Below are 23,191 nucleotides of genomic sequence, written 5' to 3'. Positions count from 1 at the left end.
AGCACCATTTTTGGGTTGTGTCTTAGTTTCTTTTTGCTAGACTAAATACCCAACACCCAAAGTTAATGGAGGAAAGGTTTACTTAGCTCACAGTTCATAGAGGTTTCAGTCCATAGTTGGCTAGCTCCAAGGCAGAGTGGCACATGGCAGAGGGGCATCACAGAGGAGAAAAGCAGTTCACTGCAGGAAAATACAGCAAAGACAACAAGGGAGGGATCATAACAGCATCTTTCTGCCCCTTTTATATTGTATTTACTGGGATTAGGGTGGTGGATTTTTGTTTTTATTTTTTCTCTATGTAGAGAATCCTACATTAATTAAGATTTTAAAAATCAAATGTGAAGATCTACAGTGGATTTGCTGTTGCTACCTGGGTTTTCTTAGGTGAGCAGGTCTGACACTTTGATGGCAGGGGATGGACTCCTGCGGGAAGTAGAGATAGGACCCGGGCCATTGTATTGCCAGGTGGTGTTCTTCTGGCAGAGGTTCTTGCTTTTGTCATTCATGTGGGGCCCTCTGCCCTTCAGAGGCACAGATCCTGCGTCTTCATTGTCCAGGGGCTCATCTGGATTCCTCAGCTTCTCATAGATGAAGATGATGGTGACCAGCACCAGCACCTTGGGCACAATGCGCAGGAAGGGCCAGAGTGCTGCCAGGTGGCCACGCACATGCAGCGTGATGGTATCCTGTTTTGTGCCCTTCGAGTTGGTACCATTGCAGATGAAGGTGCTGAGGTCTAAGGTCCTGTCCAGGTTCTTGATGCACAGCTCTGACTCGGCCTCTGAGGAGCTCACAAAGGACTTGTTCCCGGAGCTGTTGGTGATGACCCAGCGTCAACCTCCTTGTACCAGATCCAGGTGTCAGTGGGTATGCAGGGGTCAGACTTGCAGGTAGGTGCCAAACCAATCAGTGGACTGATTCAGCAATCGCACATCCTTAATCCCAGCATTGGACCATGAGTCAATCACACACTCTACATCCAGCCACCTGTGAAAAATTCCTACCTATGGTCACATGACTCTTTGGGGGGGTTATCTAGACACAAGCCATAACAGCTTGTCTCATCCAATTCTTTGTTCAAGGCAAGAAGAATCTGGAATATTTTTGATTGGTGAGCCATTTTTAAAGGAATATCTAATAACAGTAGTGCTTACGACATTGTTAATAATGGCAATGAGAGATATTATCACAGCACCTCAGGTTACATAGATATTTCAAAATATTATTAACATACATTACTACTGAGAAATTATGGTAATTTATTCCAAGTTTAAAAGATCATATATTTCTATAGAACATATTTGAAATATTTTAATAGCTATACTTAAATTTCATAGTTTTCCTTTATAATCACATGTACTTTATTTTATGAATAAATCATGATTCTAGTAGAAGATATATTGTTCTCAAATGCACATAGAACATTATTATTAGATTTTAAATGTCTTCAAAAAGATCATTGTTCAGAGGAGGGTCTCTAAGGTGATTGGATCACGAGAGCTCCAATCCATTGATGGGACATGATAGAAACTTGAGCAATGGGCCCTGGTTGAAAAGAAAGTCAACTGGTGTGATCTTGGGTACTACATCTAATCCCCAGCCCCCTATTATTTGATTCTTTCTTTTGCTTACTGCTTCCTGGCCCCTATGCAGTGAGCAGATTTCCTATGCTATCCTCTCCTGCCATCATACACTGCCTTACCTCAGGTCTACAAATAATGGAGACACCGACCATGGACTGAAACATCTGAAATCATGAATCCAAATACACCTTTCCTCTTTCAAGTTAATTTCTCAGATATTTCATCACAGTAATGAAAAACTAATACAAAAATTATCTAGGATAGACCAGATGCTAGGTGACAAACCAAATCTTAGCAAATGCAAAAGAGTTACAATTATATAAAGTATCTTCTTTAACAATCGAATGATGCTAGAAATCAGTAACAAAGAAAACTGGAAAACTCACATATTGGAAAGTAAACTACACACTCTGAGACAACAGTACATCAGAGAAAAAACTATAAGGAACATTAGAAAATATTCAGAGAAAAATGATAGCAAAAACACTTTACCCAAACTTACAGAATCTACCAATTCCAAAAGGCAAGCTTATGTATGTAAATCCCGACCTTCACAAATACTCAAGTCAGAGGCCTAAATAACTTTCTACCTTAAGGAAAGACAAAAAGAAGAGCAAACCCAAGCCAAAATTAGGGGAGAATAGTCATAGTAAATATGAGCATGGAGAAAAAGTTGAAGCAATGTATTAGTCAGCTTTTTGTCACTGGGACAAAATACTTGATACCCATGCCTTCCAGGAAAAGAAGTTTAATTTTGGTCATGGTTTCAAAGGTCATAGCTCAAGGTTGGCTGGCTCCAAGACAGAAACACGGTCTCAGAGGTGTGATGGAGAAAGCTGTCTAGTTCATAGTGTGGAGAAGAAGAGAGCAGGGGCGAGGAAAGAGCTAGGAATCAGACATCATCTCTGGCTTGTGAGCCACAGAGCTGCACCCAGAAATGTACATCCAGGAGCTTCTCAATCTGTCAAGTTGACAAGTGTGACTAATGGTCAGAGTGAATAGACTAATAAAATAAGGGGAAATTATGTATGTATGTATATACAAGATACCTAACATAGTTGTACTACTGTCTTCTATTGCTGTACAGAAAGGAACAGTTAATGATCACATGTTTGATTAATCTTGTATGTCTCTATTTGTTTTCCTGAGACAGCACTTTGAAGATATCAATAAGTAATACAACAAGCATGGTTAATTTCCTACAACTTTGTCTGTAACTCTGTTTTGTTTGTATTGTTCTTATGCTATTTTGTAAATGGGTGTCTGTCTGTTAATATATTTTCTGTCTTTTATTTTTTAAAATAAAAAAGAATAGACTAATAAAATAGAATCAGTAAAACCAAAGGTTGATTCTTTAAAAAAATGGTCAATATAAAAAAACGTTTAAATAATAAATCTCTGGCTGGGCTGACTAAGAAAAAAGTGACTGGCAAAAAACCGAGATCAGAAATAAATGTGGGGATATTGTTATTGACTTCAAAGAGAGAGTAAGGACTATAAAATAACGGTAAGGATTTTACCCTGATACCAAAGCCAGATAAAGATTTGTAAATAATAAGGACTGTAAATAATTGAACACCAACAAATTAAATATCCAGGATGAACAGATATTCTGAGAAATACACAAATTACTAAAATTGCCTCCAAGAGAACTATAAAATTGACACATTCGTACATCAATAAAAGGGTTAAAAAGTAATCCATTTACACACAAAGAAAAAGGTTCATCCCCGGATTTCAATTGTGAATTCTGCCAAACATATGAAAAGAATTAACATTAATCTGTCTGAACTGTTCCAAAACAATAAAATAGAAGAGATGATTTAGTAATTCATTTAATGAGGATATTACCCTGATACCAAAGCCAGATAAAGAATCTATTAGGAAAGAAAACTGTAGATCAATATCCTTTAAAAAGAATAGATTCAACATTCCAGGGTACAAAATTTACACACAGGTGGAAGTGGTAGCAAGAGTTTATACCTGTAATCCCAGCACTCGAGACGATCGGCATGAATTCAAGGCCAGCCTGGGCTACGTAGCGAGACTCTGTTTCAAAAATCCGAAGAAAAAAACCACAACAAAACAAAACAAAAAACCTTTAACAGAAAACACAGTTGTGTTTTATACACTAGTGGTGAATTATCCAAAAGGAAATTAATAAACTATTCCACTCACAAGAGCATCCAAAAGGATAAAATATCTAGAAATACATTTAACCCAGGAAGTCAAAGACATGCATACTGCAAACTATATTGGTGAAGGAAATTTTAAAAGATTTAAATAAGTAGAAAGGCATTTCATATTTACAGATTAGAAGGCTTGATTTTGTTAAGATGGTGATGTTACCAGCCAAAATGATTTATATAGTCAATGTAATACTAAAAATCCCGTCACCCTTTTTGTCAAAAATAGAAAAAAAAAAATTTTTATATTTTAAAAATAAAAGGAGGAAAACATTGACAGACAGACAACCTTTTACAAAATAGCAAAAGAACAGTACAGACAATACAGAGTTACAAACAAAGTGGTAGAAAATTAACAATGCTTCTTGTATGACATATTGATATCTTCAAAATGGTTTCTCATGAAAACAGATACAGACAATATTGATCAATCAAGGACTCACTGACAGTTTCTTTCAGCAAAGAAATAGAAGACAGTAGAACAACTATGTTAACTATCCTGTATATACATACATACAACATTTCTCCTTCTTTCCCTTCTCTTTCCCCACATCCCAGTTGCCCTTTACCCTTGAGTGTTTTCCTATCATTTCTCAAGGTCTATCATAACTCCTAGTTTAAATTAACTCTTTCAAGATTTACGCCAATGAAACAATGTGGTGCTTGCACATGCAGGTCTGATTTATTTCACTTATGAGTATGGTCTCTAGTTGTGAGAAATAGAAAAATTGATTCATCAATTTATATAAAATTGCAGGTCAATCTCCAAAATGTTCACATACCCAAAACACTCCTGAATTCAAATTTATTATAAAGCTACAGCAATAAAAATATTGTGGTTCTGAAATAAACCTTGGCATACAGACCCATGAAACAGAAATATGAGTCCAGAAATAAACTCATATTTCTCTGGTTAATAGATTAACCAACAAGGGTGCCAAGCACATTCAATGGGAGAAAGACTGATTGGGTGCTGGTACAAATATATATACACATGAAAAGGAATGAAATTGGGCCTATACTTTATACTACATACAAAAATTAACTAAAAATGGAGCAATGATGTAAAATATTAGAACTTATACAAAATATAAGAAAAAATATCTTCATGATCTTGTATTTGGGAAGAGATTTTAGATACGACACAGCACAAACAGCAGAACATAAAAGAACATTGTAAAAAAAGTTAAAAGATAACCTATTAAAAATATTTTCAAATGACATATATGACAAGGTTTTAGTCTGTAAAATATAAAGAACACTTACAACTCAGTTACAAATAATCCAGTTTAAAAATGAACACAAAAAAGAGCAAAAATAAATTTTAAAAAATCAACAAAGGGCCGAAATAAACATTACCCCTGAGAAAATATGCAAATGAACAAGCACATGAAAAGATGCTCAACATCTTTAGTCCTTAGGAAAATGCAGATCAGAACCACAACAAGATACCAATTTACTCCCAAAATGGTGGCTGTAAAAAACTAGGTATATGCAGTATTCATAAAGATGTCAGGATATTGAAACTATCATATGTTATAGGTGATAAGGTAAAATGGTCCGGTCACCCTGGAGAAAAGCTTGATAAATCACTAAAAAAGTTAAATATAGAATTACCATATGACCCAGCAATTCTATCTCTAAGTATGTACCAAAAATAACTGAACAGTATTCAACATGTACACACTTGTTCTTAATAGCAGTATTTACAATGAACAGATATTCTGAGAAATACATAAATTACTAAAATTGCCTCCAGAAGAGATATGAAATTGACACACACCTACACCAAAAAAGGGGTTAAACGCTAATCCACTTACACATAAAGAAAAAAGTTCATCCCAAGATTTCAATTGTGAATTCCAATAAACATATAAAAAGAATTAACATTAATCTATCTGAACTATTCCAAAATAATAAAATAGGAGAGATGATTTTCTAACTCATTTAATGAGGACATTACCCTGATACCAAAGCCAGATAAAAGGTGGAAACAACACAATTGTTTATCAAGAGATCAGTGGATAAGCCAAGTGGTACATACACACTACTGAGTATTACTTGGCCATAAAAGGGAATCAAATATTGACATATGCTGTGGCTTTGTGAACCTCAAAGACATTATAGTAAGAGAAGCCAGAAGAATGCTAATTAGCAGAAGCCAATATGTTTTATGTAACTATTATATGACATTTTTTGTATGAAAAATCCAGAATAGGTAAATTCATTGAGAGAGAGCACATGAGTAGCTGTTAAGAGTTGGGGAAAGTGAGGAATGGAAAATAATTGCTTTGAGGTGGCTTTTCGCCCTCTAAAAGTTTAGGACGCTGTTGTTCCCCCATGTTCTGTGCATGGGCACCTTCTGTGCTAGTGACTGTCCCCCTTCTTCAGGCTTAGAGTATCTCTGACTGGCTGATTATTCTGTGCTTGGCACTCCTAAGTGCCCCAGTTACATGATAATTTTTGACAAGTGATAAAACATTTTAGAACTGCTGTGTTTTCTTTGTATTGCAAAATGAAGACAAAGATAAAATCTACCTCAAAATCAATAATTGATAGATCTATTTCCAATAATGTAATAAACATTTCTACCATGATACTCTGGGGGCACATCACACTATCCGTTTCTTCTAAATTCTTTCTTCAGTCTCAGTTCGCCTATAAGAAAATGGCACGTTTCTCTACTTAGTATTTTATCCACACTATTTTATCTTAGCACCAAAATCTCAATTCATCAAAGTACTAGAAAGAAACCCACTGTCATCTTTATTTCACCCTTTTCTTCCTTCCTTTCATACTGAACTGTTCTCCTAGTCTCAGTGAACTAAAATATCAGCACCCGCAGTGCTCTTCTCATCTCTTTCTGTGGCTGCTACTGTGGTCCAGCCCTTTACAATTTATAAGTAGACCCTTAAACTACAAGTGCTTCAGACTAATACGTTGAGCATCCTTTCAAATGTCTCCAGCTGCTTCTCCAATGTCCATGTCTAAACTAACCCACTGCCCTCCCACAACTCTGACCTTCTCTGTGCTGCTTAGCTGGGCTAGTGATGTGTGTAACTGTCTGTCTTTTAAATCTGGAGTCCGCCACTGGAGGTAGATGCACTATTAAACTATATTGTATGCATGCATGATTAAACTGAAATTAGCAACTTTGTATTTTATAATGTCCCACTCTTTTCCATAGAGGACCCCCAAATTGCATGCTTGAGGACCTAAAAAATCTGGATTTGTCTCTTTCTGGAAATAATCTCATTCCTCTCCTCTAAAATGTCTCTCAAAGAGAAAAAATGAGTTAAATTTTACTCACGTAAGGCTTGTTTGATCCATGCCTGCTCTTTCTAACTACACCTCTGCAATAATAGTTTGAATCATCATCACTGTTTACCAAAGACTGAGACAACTGCCCGGTGACCTCCCTCTCTCAAGTTAGGTTCACGTCAAGCTCATCATTCACACAATTTGTGTTGCTGGACAAAGTGATTTTTTAAAAAAAAAATTCACAAATATTGTTTTGTGCATTTACTCCTAAATCTTCAGCATAATTTTGGAAAATCAAGGTTCCTTAGTATAACATTTAAAGACTTCCTTGAAACTGTCTCATACACTTACCATCATTTTAATTATTGCCATCCTACCTCCCTTATCGCAGTCCTGATTCTGTTTTAGCAAAACTAAGTCACTTGCAAATAAACCCACACAGGCCACGCTCGTGCTTTCCTCCATGCATTTATTTAGATTTTCTCCCGAGCTGGAGTTATCTATACCTTCTTACCAACTTTCTCATCATCGCAGGTTGCCAGAATAAAAACCCCACAGGATGGATTACTTAAACAGCAGAAATTTATTTTCTAACAGTTCTGGAGGCTGTAAGTACCAGATCAAGGTAATGGCCAATTTGGCTCCTGGCGAGGGCTCTATTCCTGGCTTGTCACCAACCACCTTCTTGTTATGTCCTCACACGGCCTTTCCTTTGTGCAAGTACTGAGGGAGCAAGGGGAAGGGAGAGGTGGAGGGAATGGGGAGCACCCTGGGTCTCTTTTTATAAAGATACTGATCCAGTTGGATCGGGACCCTCCACTTATGAGCTTAGTTACTGCAAATTATTTCCTTTAAGGTCCCCTCTCCAAATACAGTCAGATTGCTGGTAACATTTCAAAATGTGATTTTTTTTTTTATTTTATAGAGGAAGAAAACAGTTTCAAAACAGGTTAGTAGGAGAGTTACAATAATTAATACATTGTATATTGTTGTCTTCATAGTATTTAGAGAACAAGATATAAGCGTGATATCTTGTTCAAACAATATTAGCACAAACTTTTCAATGAATGAGAGAAACCAGCTGTACAACTATCTTGGGTATAAATACAGTTTTTCTTTTTCCCTTTCTTCCTTTCCCCTGTTCTCATCAGAGTTTGTCTTTTCTTTTGAACAGTTTCTTCCCAGTTCAAAACATCTATTGTGCATTTTGGATCTTATTTACTCGTTCAATTTCTCAGAGAACATAATTCAGTCTGAAACACCAGCCTTTCCCAGCTAAGTCCTGCACACTACCTCTTGCCTCACACTTACGCATCTGTCAGTGCTCTGCCCACATTCTGCTCAGCTGTCTCCGTGAACGTCGTGTCTCTCCCTGCAGCCTGTGCTGTCCACTCTTCTGTACTGAGCGCCTGTCTTTACTCACACAGAGCTCCATCGCATCACGATGTTCTGGCCTTGGAAACCAATGCCAGCAGCCTCAGCATTTATCATAGGCCTTAGTGTGTAGTAGTTTCTAAGTAAATGTTTGCTTATGTAAAAGAAAATGAGCAAATACCACAAGATACTCTTTTCTGATTCTGTGTAAGATCATTGGCATGAATGAAAGAATAAAATGTAATAGCTTAGATTACTTAGACTGCAGTATTAATCTCATCACAGTGAATCTGCAAATCTTTCACTGGAAATCACCACTGAAAGAGGAAAGGGCTTTTGGCAATGACAGGTGTCCAGTGACTTCAAGGGAAGTCATGTACGTGCATAAGAAACACTGGTACCTAACTTGATTTCAACCACCTTTTCATCCACTTAACTTTGCACGTACTATGTGATGCCCTATATGTATTTTTTTTCTAATTAGCAGTATTATATTTCTCTTCTAAGCAAAGTTGATTTTTGTGTGTAGACGAGACTTTATATGATATCAATATGTGTTGGAAGTATAATGAGATAAACAATTATACATTGTGAATTACAAAATCTCCTTAAAGAAATATGCATTTAACTCCCATCAGTCTGGAGTTTTCAGGAACATTCTTCATGTACTACATGAGTTAGAGGGCATTTTGTTTGTTTAGGGTTTTTTTTTTTTTTTTCTAAATAGAAGAACTGATATTTTATTTGTTTGGTTGTATTATAAATTTCTTCATAAGTGTTACATAGTTTGTACTATGCAGATTTTATCAGTATTTTGGAAGATCAATACTAATAAAATTCATCTTATATAGTGCTGCTGTAAGTGGTATTACTTATTTCAATTTCTAATGTTGTATTGCCAGTATATAGAAATATGATTTTCTTTCATTCATTTTATGTTTTGCAAACTTACTACATTTATTTTTTTTTAACTTGGCAACTTTTTTCTAGCTATTTGGGACTTTTTATACATATAATCTTCAAAATAAAGATAATTTTATTTCTTCCTTTCCAAATCTACATACATTTTATTTCTTTTTCTTATCTAAGGTAGTGCTGCAGGAATTTCCAATAAAACACTACATGTTAATGAGAGGAGATATTTTGCCTTGCTCATGATCTTCGGATAAACATTCTTTCCTTCATCAGTAAATATAAACTTAGAGATAGATTTCTGTAGATGTCTACTTCAGGTTGAGGAAATTCCTTTCCTGCTTTATTGTGAATTTTCTCTTTTCCTTTCTTTGAGAAACATTGAATTTTCTCAAAAACATTTTCTGCAGTTACTGAGATACTTATAAATTTTGTTTTAGTTTATTGATATAGTGGATTGCATTGATTTTCAAATACTGAACTAGCTTTTATTTTCAGAATAAACAGTAGTTCCTTATGATGTATCATCTTTTCAACATATTGTTAGATTTAATTTCCCCTTTTTTTCTTAAGGATTTTTGTATTGGCATTTGTGAGTACATTGGTTTTAGGGTTTTTTTCCTTGTAATATTTTTGTGTGGTCTGGTATCTGGGTAATCTTCTGAGATGACCTAAAAAATTAGTTGGAACGTATTTCCTCCTCTATATTCTGCAAGAGATTGTATAGATTGGTAATCGTTTTCTTAAATGTTTGATAAAATTTTCATTGAAAGCACATGGGCCTAGAATTTTGTTTGATGAGTATTAATTACAAATTCAAATTTCAAAAGAGATATAAGGCTATTTAAGGTACTTATTTTTACTTATGTGAGCTTTGGCTGGTTTTGAAATTTTCCCTCCAAAGAACTGGTCCACTTAATCGAGACTGTCAAATGTATCAAATCTTGTTAATTTTTTTTTCCCCCAGAGGACCAGCTTCTGTTTTAATCTTTGCTCTTTCCTTATTCTTTTGATTTTTGTTTATTTTATGTTTAATGTGGTCTTCTCCTATCTTCTTAAGGTGTAAAAAGCCACATTGATTTGAACTAATTATTCTTTTCTAATGTAAACATTTAATGATATAAATTTCCCTCCAATCAATGCCTGATATATTTCCATTTTCATTCAACTGAAAACATTTTCCAATTTCTCAGTGATTTCCTTTTTAACCTGGGGTTATTTTTAAGCATGTTTAAATTCCAAGTATTTTGTGATTTTAAAGATATATTTCTCTTCCTGATACCTAGTATAATACTGTTTGGCTCAAGGAAAAATATGTGTTTTCAACACTTTTATAAAGAGTTATTTCTAGCCCAGAATCTGGCCTATTTTTGTGTGTGTTGAACATACACTTGACAAGAATATATACTGTGCTATTGCATGCATGTTCTACATGAGTCATTAAGGTAGCTGTCCAAGTGTTTCATATTTCTGATCATTTTTCTTTATACTTTTCCTGTGAAATACTGAGAGGTAAAGTCTAAAATTATAAATATAAATTCACCTATTTAATCTTTCAGTTCTGTTTTTGTTTCATGTATTTTGAAACACAGTTCCTAGGTGCATTCACCTTTAGGATTGTTATAACTTCTTGGCAAATTAACATTAAAGAATGTCATTTAATACCTTCTATGTTCTGGAGTCTTTCTTTTATTTTTTTAAATTTTTTACTTTTTGGGTTTTTTCTAGTATCAGGGATTGAACTCACGACCTTGTGCTTGCCAGGCAGGCGCTGTGCCCCTGAGCTAAACCCCCAACCCCTGGAGTCTTTCTTTTAATTAATGTTTTTATGATATATGTCATATATATATATATTCCTTTTATTTGAAGATGATTTCTTATGGACAGCATAGTTATTTTATTAAATATCTCAATCTGATTATCTACTAATGATTTTGTCTAGACTATTTATTAAATTATATTTAATTTAATTCAATTTAACTTAATTGCCAATATAGTTTGGTTAAAAACATTCACGTTTGTTTTCTATTTGTTCCATATACTTTTTCTCTTTTGTTCATTCTCACGGATTGAGTATTATGATTCAATATAGCTCCACAATAACTATATTGAATTTATAGCTATAAAATATTATATTTATAACCCTTTTAGCTTTTTTTGCATCAAGAATCAAACTCTCGACCTTGGACTTGCCAGGCATGTGCTGTGCCACTGAGCTATATCCCCAACTCCTCTTTTAGCTATTAATTTAAGAATTTATAGCTATAAAGATATATCCTATTTTTAGCCCTTTTTAGTTATGAACTTAGCACTTAAAAATATTCATTTTTAATTTTTCACAGTCTACCTCCAGATAACATTATATTGCTTCATAGGAAGTACATAATCCTTATGATTATATAATCCCAACTCTTTCTTCTATGTTTGGAAATGCATAGTACATTAACATTTTGCCTCAGTGAGTTTGCTTTTAAGGCTATCAGCCAACTATGTTCCACACATCAAATATGACCTGCCACAAATAAAGTTGTGCTGAAAAATAACCATACCTGTTGTTAATATATTAAAAAGACATTTTCATGTTATGTCTGCTTTCATTCAATAAAAATGGAATTGGCTATTTGTAATAGATCACTGTCTATATACAATCCCTATAATTCTCTCCCTACATCTTCCAAGTTTAAAAGACTTTAATATCTAGCTCTTTAAAAAATAAATTTGTGAACTTCTACTTTAGATCAATTAAAATGCAGTAACACCTTGGTTCACTGATATTTCTGTTTGTAAACAATTTGGTTTGTAAACAGAAGCATTTGGCAAAATTTTGCTCCTGTTGGGGAGTTCCTCATTGGTGACTAACTCGACCACCGGCATCTTCCCAATTTACTTATGAAGATTCAGATTTTGCCTGCTGTCATGCCTTCCACCTGCATAATTTCCATTAATATTTCTCAAAATGTACATCTATTGGGAACAAATATCTCATTGTTTTTGTTTGGTCTATGAAGGTGTATATTTTTCCTTCATCTTTGAAAATATGATCACTGAATATAGAATTGTTTGATAGCTGATTTTTTCCTTTCAAAACTCAAAGGATTTATTTTCAATACTTTCTGCCTTTCATATCCTGTTGTAAACTCTGCCTTTATTCCTGAGTATGTAATGTTCTTTTTCCTCTCTCTTATATTTAGCAACTTGAATATGATATGCGTATATGTAACATGTACACACATCCATTTTAAGCCCAGTGGCCTCCAGGTTTTGGATCTGTGGTTTGTTTTGTATCTTTCAAACTACTGACAATTCTTCAAAAATTCAAACCTGTTTCCTATGCTATTCCTTTTCTCTTTTTGGGATCTCAGTGATTGAGAGTGTGTTAGGACATTTAACACTATCCCATATTTAGTATATGCACTTTTGATTTTATTTGTCCTTTTCTTTTTCATCTTGATGCTTTCAGCTTCCACAACTGAAATTAATTCCTGTTGACATATCTTCATCTTCCCCAGTTCTTTCCTCCAATGTGTCAGGCCTACTGATGAGCCCCTGAGGGCACTTTTATCTCCTAATGAGTTTAATTTATAGCATTTCCATTTTTCTGATACTTTACATTTCTCTGCTGAAGTTACTCTTCTGATTATGGATATTGACCATCTCTTAAATTAGAGCTTGTAACACTAATCTTCTTAAAACTGAATAAGTCATTTAAAGTTCTCCACATTTTAAACTCTATTAGAAGATAAGCATATCCCACTTACCACAAATTAGGGCTGTCTTATTTAGAAACCAAAATGAGGTTTCTGCTGAACAGAAAAACTTCCAAGTACCAATTATCTAATTGACTAAATGAAACTAGTTTTTTAAAAAACACCAACAACAAAAAAGTTTAAATAAAATATTATTGAATATAATCATTTTTTGTTTTTGTTTTTGTTTTGTGGTTTTTCTCCGGTACCGGGAACCGAACTCACGACCTTGCGCTTGCCAGGCAGGTGCTTTTGCCACTGAGCTAAATCCCCAGCCCTGAATATAATCATTTAACATAAAAATAAAAGTAGAGTTTTTCATTTTACTCACACAGATCTAGAATTGTTACACTTGTATTACTCTAATCTTTAGTCCTTAAAAATATAACATTATTTACTTCTATTTTAGACAATTGTAAAGGAAAAGAGTTTAAAATTTAGGTGTCAAAAGCTCAAATATGGACATAATACTAGTTAATATTTATTGAGCATTTACTAGTATCTAGCCTAGATAATTTTTGAAATGCTTTATAAATATTCATTCATTTACTTTTCACAATAATTCAATTACCCCTACTTAAGAGACTAGAAGACTGAAACATAAAGTGCATAAACATCTTGGGACAGACTGTACAGCTAGCAAGCACAGAGCTGCACGCTGCGACGCTCCCTCCCTCGGGTGCTCCAGGCCCTCTGGAAATCATAATGTAAAAGTGATCAAGAAATAAACATCAACCTATCTCTTCTAATGCCAGTTGGGTATGATAGGAAAATTGTCCATCTCTCTCTCTCTCTTTTTTATGCATACTGCTATTACAAATCTCCAGAGGTGGAGGGGAAATTCATTCACAAATCTGTGTAATTAATAGATTATCACATGATGAAACAATGCTCTTTGCCTTTTATCCAATATATTTAGGAAGTCTTCACCAGTTACCACTACTCACCCTTCTATGTTAGTTTTCACTATGAGAACCCAATGAAAAATTACCAGGTATAAGATGAAAATTCATAATTTAAAAGGAGAAGATCTACTATACAACTGGAAGAAATGGGAGTTTTAAAATATCTATTTGCACCCTTCTGGTACTGGCAAACTTGATGAAAAAACAGAAAACATCTTAGTTAATATCAAAACTCCAACAAGATATTAGAGGATTTTTTGATGAGAGTGTAGAAGCAAAGGATTTGCTTTTAATTTCCTTTTAAGGAAATAGTTGCCAATATTGGAGAAGACAGGCCGAATTTGGATTTTATTCCAAAAGTGACTGCAATACCAACAGTGAGTGTGAGCCATGTAAGGGCCAGTGTCTGACTTATATTTTAAAAGGGTCACTCTATGTAAGGACTACAGATTATAGTAAGAAAGGGTGATCACAATCAGATCTGTTACTAGGCTATAGGCACTGCCAGGCAAGAAATAATGGGGACTAAATCTAGGGCATAGGTGGCCTGCCAACTAGTCTTAATTTTACACTGGCTGGGTTAAAAGACTCCTGGAGGGGTGACTGGATCATTGGAGAAGGGGCGCATATACACCTCAGGGAACTAAGCTACTGATGTTAATAACTGACTGTGCTGTTAGGCGGTAGGGCTGGGTGGAGGGGGCGGGTCCCCGGACCTGCACCTTTGGAGGATTCTATCTCCCTCGTGCTCTTCCCCTGTGCTTTGCTTTCAAGTTGCCATAAATTGAGTAGATTTGCTCCATGCCTTCCACCACGATGTCTCTGCCTTGGAGCCAGCCGGCCACAGACTGAAACCTTCAAAACTGTAAGCAAAATAAGCAATTTTCTCCTTTAAAATTGCATATGTCAGGCATTTTTCTCAGCAACGACAAGAACAGCAATCACCACCGAATAGAGACAGCAATGCTGCAAAGTAACTGGGGCCGGTATGTATATTGAGGGTAACTCCAAATAGCTTTGCTAATGCACTGAATGTGAGTTATGAAAGACAAACACAAACCAAGGGTGATTCTAGAACATTAACAAATAACTTGGGTTTTAAAGACAAAAGGGCATTCTTATTAAAGTCAGAAACACGACAAGGTATTTACAATTAGTAGCATTTACAATTATTCAGCATTATAATGGAATGTTGAGTCAGTGCAATAACAAAGAAAAAATAACCGAGAACTGGAGAAAATGAGATAAGTTTTTGGCACTTGATATGATCTCCAGAATATACAAAAAAAATGAAACTCAGAAAACTATTGGAAAATTTAGTAAGGGAACTGGACATAAGATATAAATGACAATGTCACCTACTTCCTGCTAGCAATAAATTTTTAAAATACGTATGAATAGACTATAAAAAACATAAAATCTTTGGAGGAAAACACCAGGTCACACTGGTACAAAAGATCTCTAGCATTTAACAATGGAAAAAGCTGGCAATTACAAAACAATATTTAGTTTGGTCACTTTAGAATTATGTATACAGGGTAAGGGGATTTGTGTGTATATGTTTATGTCTATGTATATACTCATGCAAGCATAAATTTACAAGTACATATATAGTGTACATATATAAAACTATAGCAAAACTTTACATTGTAAACTCTTAGTAGCTAGAAAATGAGAAGAAGCTATTTAGAAGAAAGTATTTTCCTCCCTACTTTGTACATAATATTATTTATATAAGCATTATAAAAATAACACAGAAAAAATATTTTTGCTTAATCGCTTAACATGCACAACCTAAATTCCCAAGAACAGCTGGCATAATAAGTCATGTTTATCAAATGCCACATACTGCACTGAGAATATTATCTAAATTAATTAATTTGTTCACTCTCCAATAGCATGATTGGTCCTCTCTGTTATTAATATGACAACTATCTTCAAATCATAAGGATTAAAACAAAAGTAGAATAACAATGAGTCTTAAGAAGTTTATATTTTAATAATACAGGATGAATAAACTCTCGATTGTCAACTTGGCTTAGATTGAGAAAGTCCCAGGAAATTAGCAAAGAATACGTCGGTGTATGTCTGTGAAGGTGTTTCCAGAGACAAGGGACACAGTAGAGAACAAGCTGAGGGGAAGCCCTGCTCCGAATGCTGGTAGCACCAACCAATAGGGTGAGGACCCAGATGAGACAAAGAAGGGGAAAGGAAGAAGCCATAGCACTCCCTTGCTCTCTAGGGGATATTCCCTAGCTCACTTTCTGTTCCTGGCCACCATGATGTTGAGCAACTTTCTTCTCCATATACTTCCACCATGATGTTCTATACCACCTCAACCGCAGACACAATAGAGTCAGCCAACCATGGACTGAAACCTCTGAAAACACGGGCCAAAATAAACTTTTCTTCTTTTACATTGTGATTCTCAGGTCTCTTGTAACAGTAAGCTAAATGTAGCATATGGTAGGAATATACCATGAACAAATAAATGAATTATTATATAGCACAATGTTAAGCATTTTTAGTTATTAGAAAGACAAAACCCAAGTAAAAGTGGGGTGTGGAGGGGTGTATGCCTATAACTGTAATTACTTTGGAAGCTAAGGCAGGAGGATTGCAAGTTTGAAGCCAGCATGAGCAATATGATTAAATCCTGTCTCAAAATTTAAAAAAAGGCTGAAGATGCAGCTTATCACTCCCTGGGCTCAATTCTTGGTACAAAAAACAAACAAAAACAAACAAAAAACCCAAGTAAAAAGCCAAAAATGAGATGCTTATTGTAGATGGGTGAGGCGGAAAAAGCACTGTTCCAAGGAGAAATGCAATTTGTCCAAGTTCACTCAGCATGAAATTAGCAAACATGAGTTTAGGATGGAGTCAGAGGCCAAAGCTTCTAGCTGCTGTACTATATTAACTATAAAATAAGGACAATAATCTTTTAAATCATATATACATTGCAGAAAACTAGTCCATAAAAATACAAGAAGTCAAAAGGGAAAATCATACTGAAAGGAACAGAGTAGAAACTGATATGACAGATGGCAGTGAAAATCCCTGCGGTCATGATGGATCAAGCTTCCTTATGGAGAGTAATCGCTCTTGTTATGTCTACTCCCAGGGATAGGATTACTTGTGCTTCTATTTTCTTGTTTGTGTTTTTCTGTATGTTTCAAGTTCTTACACAATCTATGCAATTTATTTACTATTGCAAAGTTTATTAAACAGGAGTTAGCCAACTTTCAAATACTGGGAGTAAAATATGATGCATTGTAATAAGTGATTTGTGACAATTTAACTCAATAATATCCATGGTGAGATTTATATTTTAAAGCATCAAATGAAAAGAATCTTGATGACATGCCAGATAAACCCACACTTATAGTATGTTGGTACATTCTTGTCCTGAAGACTGAAATTTCATGTAAATGTCAAGGTTGTTATCTCTATTTGCAACATGTTAAATAGCCAAAGCAAACTTCTCAGTACAGGCTGACTTACTTGAAGTTACTGGACAGTAAGAGCACCTCACAATTTCAACAAGAGCTCACTTGATTGTTTATTACAACCCTTTACATAAGCAACAATTACTATAAAATTTTCTCTCAATAGAAATAAAACAAAACTGCAGAACCAAACTGTCTCAATCAGTTTTCAAAACAACAGAAACTTCCAAAATATTAGTCCAAAGAGTTATCAACTAAATTTTAGTAGATTTTAGCATGTTCTTACAGGCAATTTACAGTTGCAGAAGAAAAACTGAAATACAATTAATCAGAAAAATAATTTCTGTAAATGCTATTTTGAAACAATTTAAAGGTGACCTACAATTGTACTCCTCTTGATTAAATACAGACATTCCTCTGAATCTTGAATCCAAAAATTGTTAAGAATTCCTACATTCACTGTTACTAAAACAAGACTTGAAACGATAAGATTTTCCCCCTATGACTTTTCTCTTTTAGGATCGGATGTGCACATTTTCATTTTTACTAAAGTAAGGCTTTCTCACAATCACCCGGATCCTACCGCTGAACAACACAGTTGGCCCTGGGGTTCACTGAAGGATGTATCGTACTCGTCTGGAATAACTCATTACTGGGGGAGTTAGTTTGCACACCCCAGTTATCAGAGGAGAGCTCTGTAATTCTTCAGCTAATCTAGAGAGGGTTTACGATCCTAAAGAACTGTTGAGTCACTGGAAAGAGTCTTGGGATTTGATGAGATAAGCGGTGAAGCCTAAATTAATAACTTTAAAGACACTTCTTTCTTTGCTGTGTTCATTTCAAGCCAGCCTTGTCTGTTAGTCACATAGCAAAGAGTTTTTTTAAACCTTGGAAAGGAAATCAGAAAAATAAGTGAAACTTAAATCATGTCAAGTGGTTTTAAAATAGCTTATGTGATTAAGTGCAGGCTTTTTGCTTTAGGGGAAATAGTAAAGGCAATTCAAGGCAAACTGGGACAAATGAGGAGGAAAATGAACATGTAAGCCCCACTTTGTGTATTTACGGAATATGGTGTCTAAGTGCTTGAAGAAACAAAGCTTTTGTAATGACAAGAAGCGGTATACTAGAGGGCAGAGGGTAGTCTGTCCCGTAGTTGTATCATGTAAAAATAGAGAAAAAGCCAGTACATTTTTCAAGGTTTTAAGGGCAAGCTCATGATTTGAGGTTGACCTTTGTTAAGTGAAGGGTCCCTTGTATTCTTTATTCTTTTGGAGTATTCATAAAAGCTTCCAGAGGCAGCTGGGAGACCAGAGGCGCTTGCCTCCCTTTTATTGTTCTGCTGCTGCTGCCTGCCAACTGGAATGGCCCTTTTGTGCACTGTCAACTGCACTTGTGAGTTGGAATTTCTCACCCGAGCTCCAGTACAGTAAAAATGAAATAAACCTGTGTTGTCAAGCTTGACAGCACTATCGATAATAGTCATTTCATAGGGTCCAGATCAAATGGTTCTGTCTGGGCAGAGATGACCAAGACCTGCCTCAAAGCTTCAGGCTGTATTTAAAGAGTGGCTCTTATCATCTGAGCCTCCAGCACCCAGGAGATACCTCTGATCATAACCTGTTTCCTCTGCTCCTGTGGTTCAGCCATCACCTGCACAAGTCCCAGCCCTTCTTATGATAAAGTGAAAGGAGCCAGCTGGTCTTTGTACAGAGGACCTGTATGTTAAGTGCAGTATTAACCTGTGTATTAAGTGCAAACTGCAGAAACAAACTTTTAGGGAGGTGGAACAGGCAAGAGTACCCTAACAAGCTTGTAGCTTCGTGGGATCTTTCTTGTTTTTATGTAAAACATTGGGTAATCTTAGGAACAGATAACTTAAACCAAATTTTAGAAATTCTGTGCTGAATGGATAATAATGATAAAAATGTATAGCCTGATTAGTAATTAGTGACAAAGATCTGAAAAATGAAGGGAGAAAGGCAATGAATGAGAAATGAGGTGGTGCCTAGGGCTGGACACTTTTCTCTATTCATCAGCACTTTGTGTGTTCTTCTAATCTGGCTTAGATGGTTTGCTAAGATGTAAGAGCTTTAGTGAACATCAGGGCATACAAGTATGCCCTGAGTACAATTTAGGCAGCAAATGAAGTGATCCGGAAGCTCCAGGTAAGAAGGGCTGAGGTGGGAACAGAAGACAATGGCTCTGCAGTATTCAGGCCAAGCTGGAGGCAAGAAATCTGCAACAGGCATGGTATTCACCCAGAAAAAAGAATGTCATGAAAGCTTCTAAAGAAAGAAGAAAAACTGATTTCTCACATTAAGAGAAAATAAGTCTGACTAAAAACTTCTGCATCTAGATTTATGATTGCATCTAGAGTTAATGACCTACAATATCTCAAACTTAATTAAGTCTGATTTTATTGCAAATATTAGCAGGACATGGAATTCTTTTTTTTTTTTTCTGCAAGGGAAAAATCTCTGAATCACTACTTAGGGAATATTGGTTCCTCAGGTAAAATGAAAATATCTTTTCATCTAAAAGGGAAGACGGGGATTCAAAAACAAAATAAAACAAGACGTTCTAAACTTCATTAAGCAAAATATGTTGTGTATCACTAGATCAATAAGGATAGGATTCTGTCTTAGTTACTTTTCTCATTGCTGAGAGAAAATACCACACGTCCAAAGTTAAAAAAGGAAAGGTTTATTTAGTTTGCAGTTTGTAGAGGTTTAAGTTCATAGTCAGCTGGCTCCAAGACAGTGTGTCATGGTAGACCAGCATTGCAGAGGGGAACCAGTTCATCATGGGCAGCAGGTAGCAAAGCAAATGAGCAAAGAGCCTTAGCAGCTTTTTTCTGCCCCTTTTATAGTCTATCTAGGCTACTGGGATAGGGTGGTGCCACACCAATCAGTGGGCTGATTTAGTAATCACACACCCTTAATCCTAGCATTGCACCATGAATTAATCTACATTTATCTACCTCTGAAAAAGCCCCACCTACGACAGCATGAGGCTGTGTGGAGATCATCCAAACACAAACCATAACAGATTCTAAATATACTCATGTCAAAATTGAGGAGTCAACCTCTACTTTCTGTGGTCCTTATTCTCTGACATTTCAAATGATTTTTTCCTTTCATATGTGATATCAGTTATCTTGTTCCTTCTCACACTGAGATAAAAACTTCTGTCATCAACAGCAGTATCACATGCTGGAGGAGACTCTCAGGTTATGACGAAGGGAATTGGGTAGCAAATAGGCTTAGAGATGCTTTCAGGGAACAGTTGGCAAAGGAAAGCTTCCTTAAAAATAGAAAGAGGACAGAGGATTCATGAAGCATCTTAACATCAGTAACCCAGATGGAAGAAGAGAATGAAGTTAGTAGGAAGTGAAATTCACACATTGTGAATACTGTGTGAAGATGTATAGAAGTTGTGAGTATAATACATCTATGTGGGATATATATGTGGGATATTTGCTCTTTCATATATCAATCTACATTTTCTCAGTCTAGGAGTTTCTCAGGTAGCATGGAGCAGTACTGTGTCTTGGGAAGGAAACAGCCTGAATAATGCAGAACAAGAAGGAATAGGTTTAATCCCAAACAAAACTATTCTGGTACAAAAAAAACCAGAATAGTTCTTTAGCAACCATTGAGTGTAGGTCTGATTTTCCCAGGCAGCTTGGCCTGACAAATGTCACTTCAGTGTTCTTTGTGCTACAAACTAATCTTCCAACAGGTGCTCTTTCCCCCCAAATCTTGTATTGGGTCCAAAATATACAATGTAATGAAACACAATACCTAAGTAGAGCATTGCATAGAAGAAACTGGAGGCTGCACTCTGCAATGGAACAGCCACTACTAACCAGGCCTGGCTACTAAGCCCTGGAAATGTCACTGGCATGAAAGGTGCCACTGCATAAGGCACACCGGTAGACTTAGTACAAAATAGGAAATATTTCAACAATCTTTATCTGCATTACATGTTGTAATAATAACATTTTGGAAAACTAGGTTTAAAAAACACAATTAAAATTTACTTTTTAAAGTGTGGCTACTAGAAAATCTAAAATTACATGAGTGGTAGGCCTGTGGTTCCACACCTTGTATTTCCGGTGGATTGGGTGGCTCTGGAGACAACAAACGCCACTTTCTGCTAGTAGCAACATTAGCTATGTCTTCTCCAGTCACCACAGGGCAGAGGCAATGTGGTTTGCTTGGTTTGAAACTTTTCAGGAGTCTGGCAGAGAGCCAAGCACAGGATGGGTAGTCAGGTTTTTAGTACTGATTAACCAAAAACTATGTAATACATATGTAATGGTTAATTTTATGCTTCAACTTGACAGGGTCATGGAATGCCCAGACAACTGGTCAAACATCATTCTGGGTGTGTCTGTGAGGCTGTTTTCAAAAAAGATTAGAATTTTAACTAGCAGACTGAATAAAGCAAATTGGCTTTCCTAGTATGGGTAGTCCTCACCCAATCAAAAACCTGAAGAATAAAAAGGCTGCATGGGATAGAACTCCCCCTTCCTGGTTTATAAGTTGTGACATTAGTCTTTCTCATCTGTTGGAGTCAGATTGAAACATGACTGTTTCTGAGTCTTAAATGGGTCAGTTTTCAGACTGGAACTTACACAATCATCTCTCCTGGGTTTCTAGTTTCCTGACCACAGGACTTGGGAATTCTCAGCCTCTTCTAACTGCATGAGCTAATTTGTTGTAATAAATCACTTTTTATACATATACATATACACACAATCATGTGTCACTCAGTGGCAGGGATACATTCTGAGCAGTGCATTATGAGGGATTTTCATCTTAGAGTGAATATCATCAAAGATATTTACACAATCTCATAAGGTATAACTTAATTACTCAATGTGGCCTCTTGCTACAACCAACAAATGAGGTAAATATGAGTTGTCTGAAACTGCAGCCAGCATAACATGGCATATTGTACTAAAGTAAACATATTTCAATAAATAAAAAGAAAGAGTACATTCTAAAATAATTCTATAAGAAATTTAAAGCAGATCTAATGCCATTACTCCTCAAGCTCTCTAATAAAATTGAAAGGAAGGTAATATTCCTAATTTGTTCCTGGAGGCAAGTATTACCCTGATATGAAACCAGAGAAAGACCCAACAAAAAGAGAACTATAGGCTAATCTCCCTAATGCACATAGATGTAAAAATCCTCAGTAAGATACTAGTAAACAGAATGCAGAAAATGATCAAGAAGATTATACACCATGACCAAGTAGGATTCATCCCAGAGATGCAAGGATGATTAAAAATATGGAAATCAATAAGCAAAATATACCATATCAACAGAGCCAAAGACTAAAACAACATGATCATCTCAATAGATGGAGGAAAAACTTTTTATAAAGTCTGACATCAATTCATGATAAAAAAAAATCCCACAGAAAATTGGAATATATGGTCTTCATCTCAATCTCATAAAAGCCATCTATGACAAACTGATAGCCAACATCATTCTAAATGGTCAAAAACTGAAAGTTTTTACTCTAAAATTAGGAACAAGTCTAGAATGTTCACTAACACCACTCCTATTTAGTATAATTCTAAAACATTAGCCAGAGCAATTAGATAAGAGAGAGAAATAAAAGGAATGAGGATAGGAAAGGAAGAACTGAAATTATCATTATTTGCAGATGACATGATACTCTATATAGAAGAGTAGAATACCCCCAAAACTCCACAAAAATCTTATGAATTTAATAACCAAATTCAGTCACATAGCTGGATAC

At 35.5% G+C, this 23,191-nt stretch overlaps 1 pseudogene; it reads right to left on the bottom strand.

Moving 5' to 3' along the window:
* Window positions 1-380: 380 nt before the first annotated feature.
* On the bottom strand, window positions 381-1,159 carry LOC102005113 (annotated as a pseudogene).
* Window positions 1,160-23,191: the final 22,032 nt, after the last annotated feature.

Source organism: Chinchilla lanigera, unplaced genomic scaffold, assembly GCF_000276665.1.
Source record: "Chinchilla lanigera isolate Chin_1 unplaced genomic scaffold, ChiLan1.0 scaffold00007, whole genome shotgun sequence".
Classification (NCBI taxonomy): Eukaryota; Metazoa; Chordata; class Mammalia; order Rodentia; family Chinchillidae; genus Chinchilla; species Chinchilla lanigera.
This window is presented reverse-complemented; position numbering and strand designations above follow the sequence as displayed.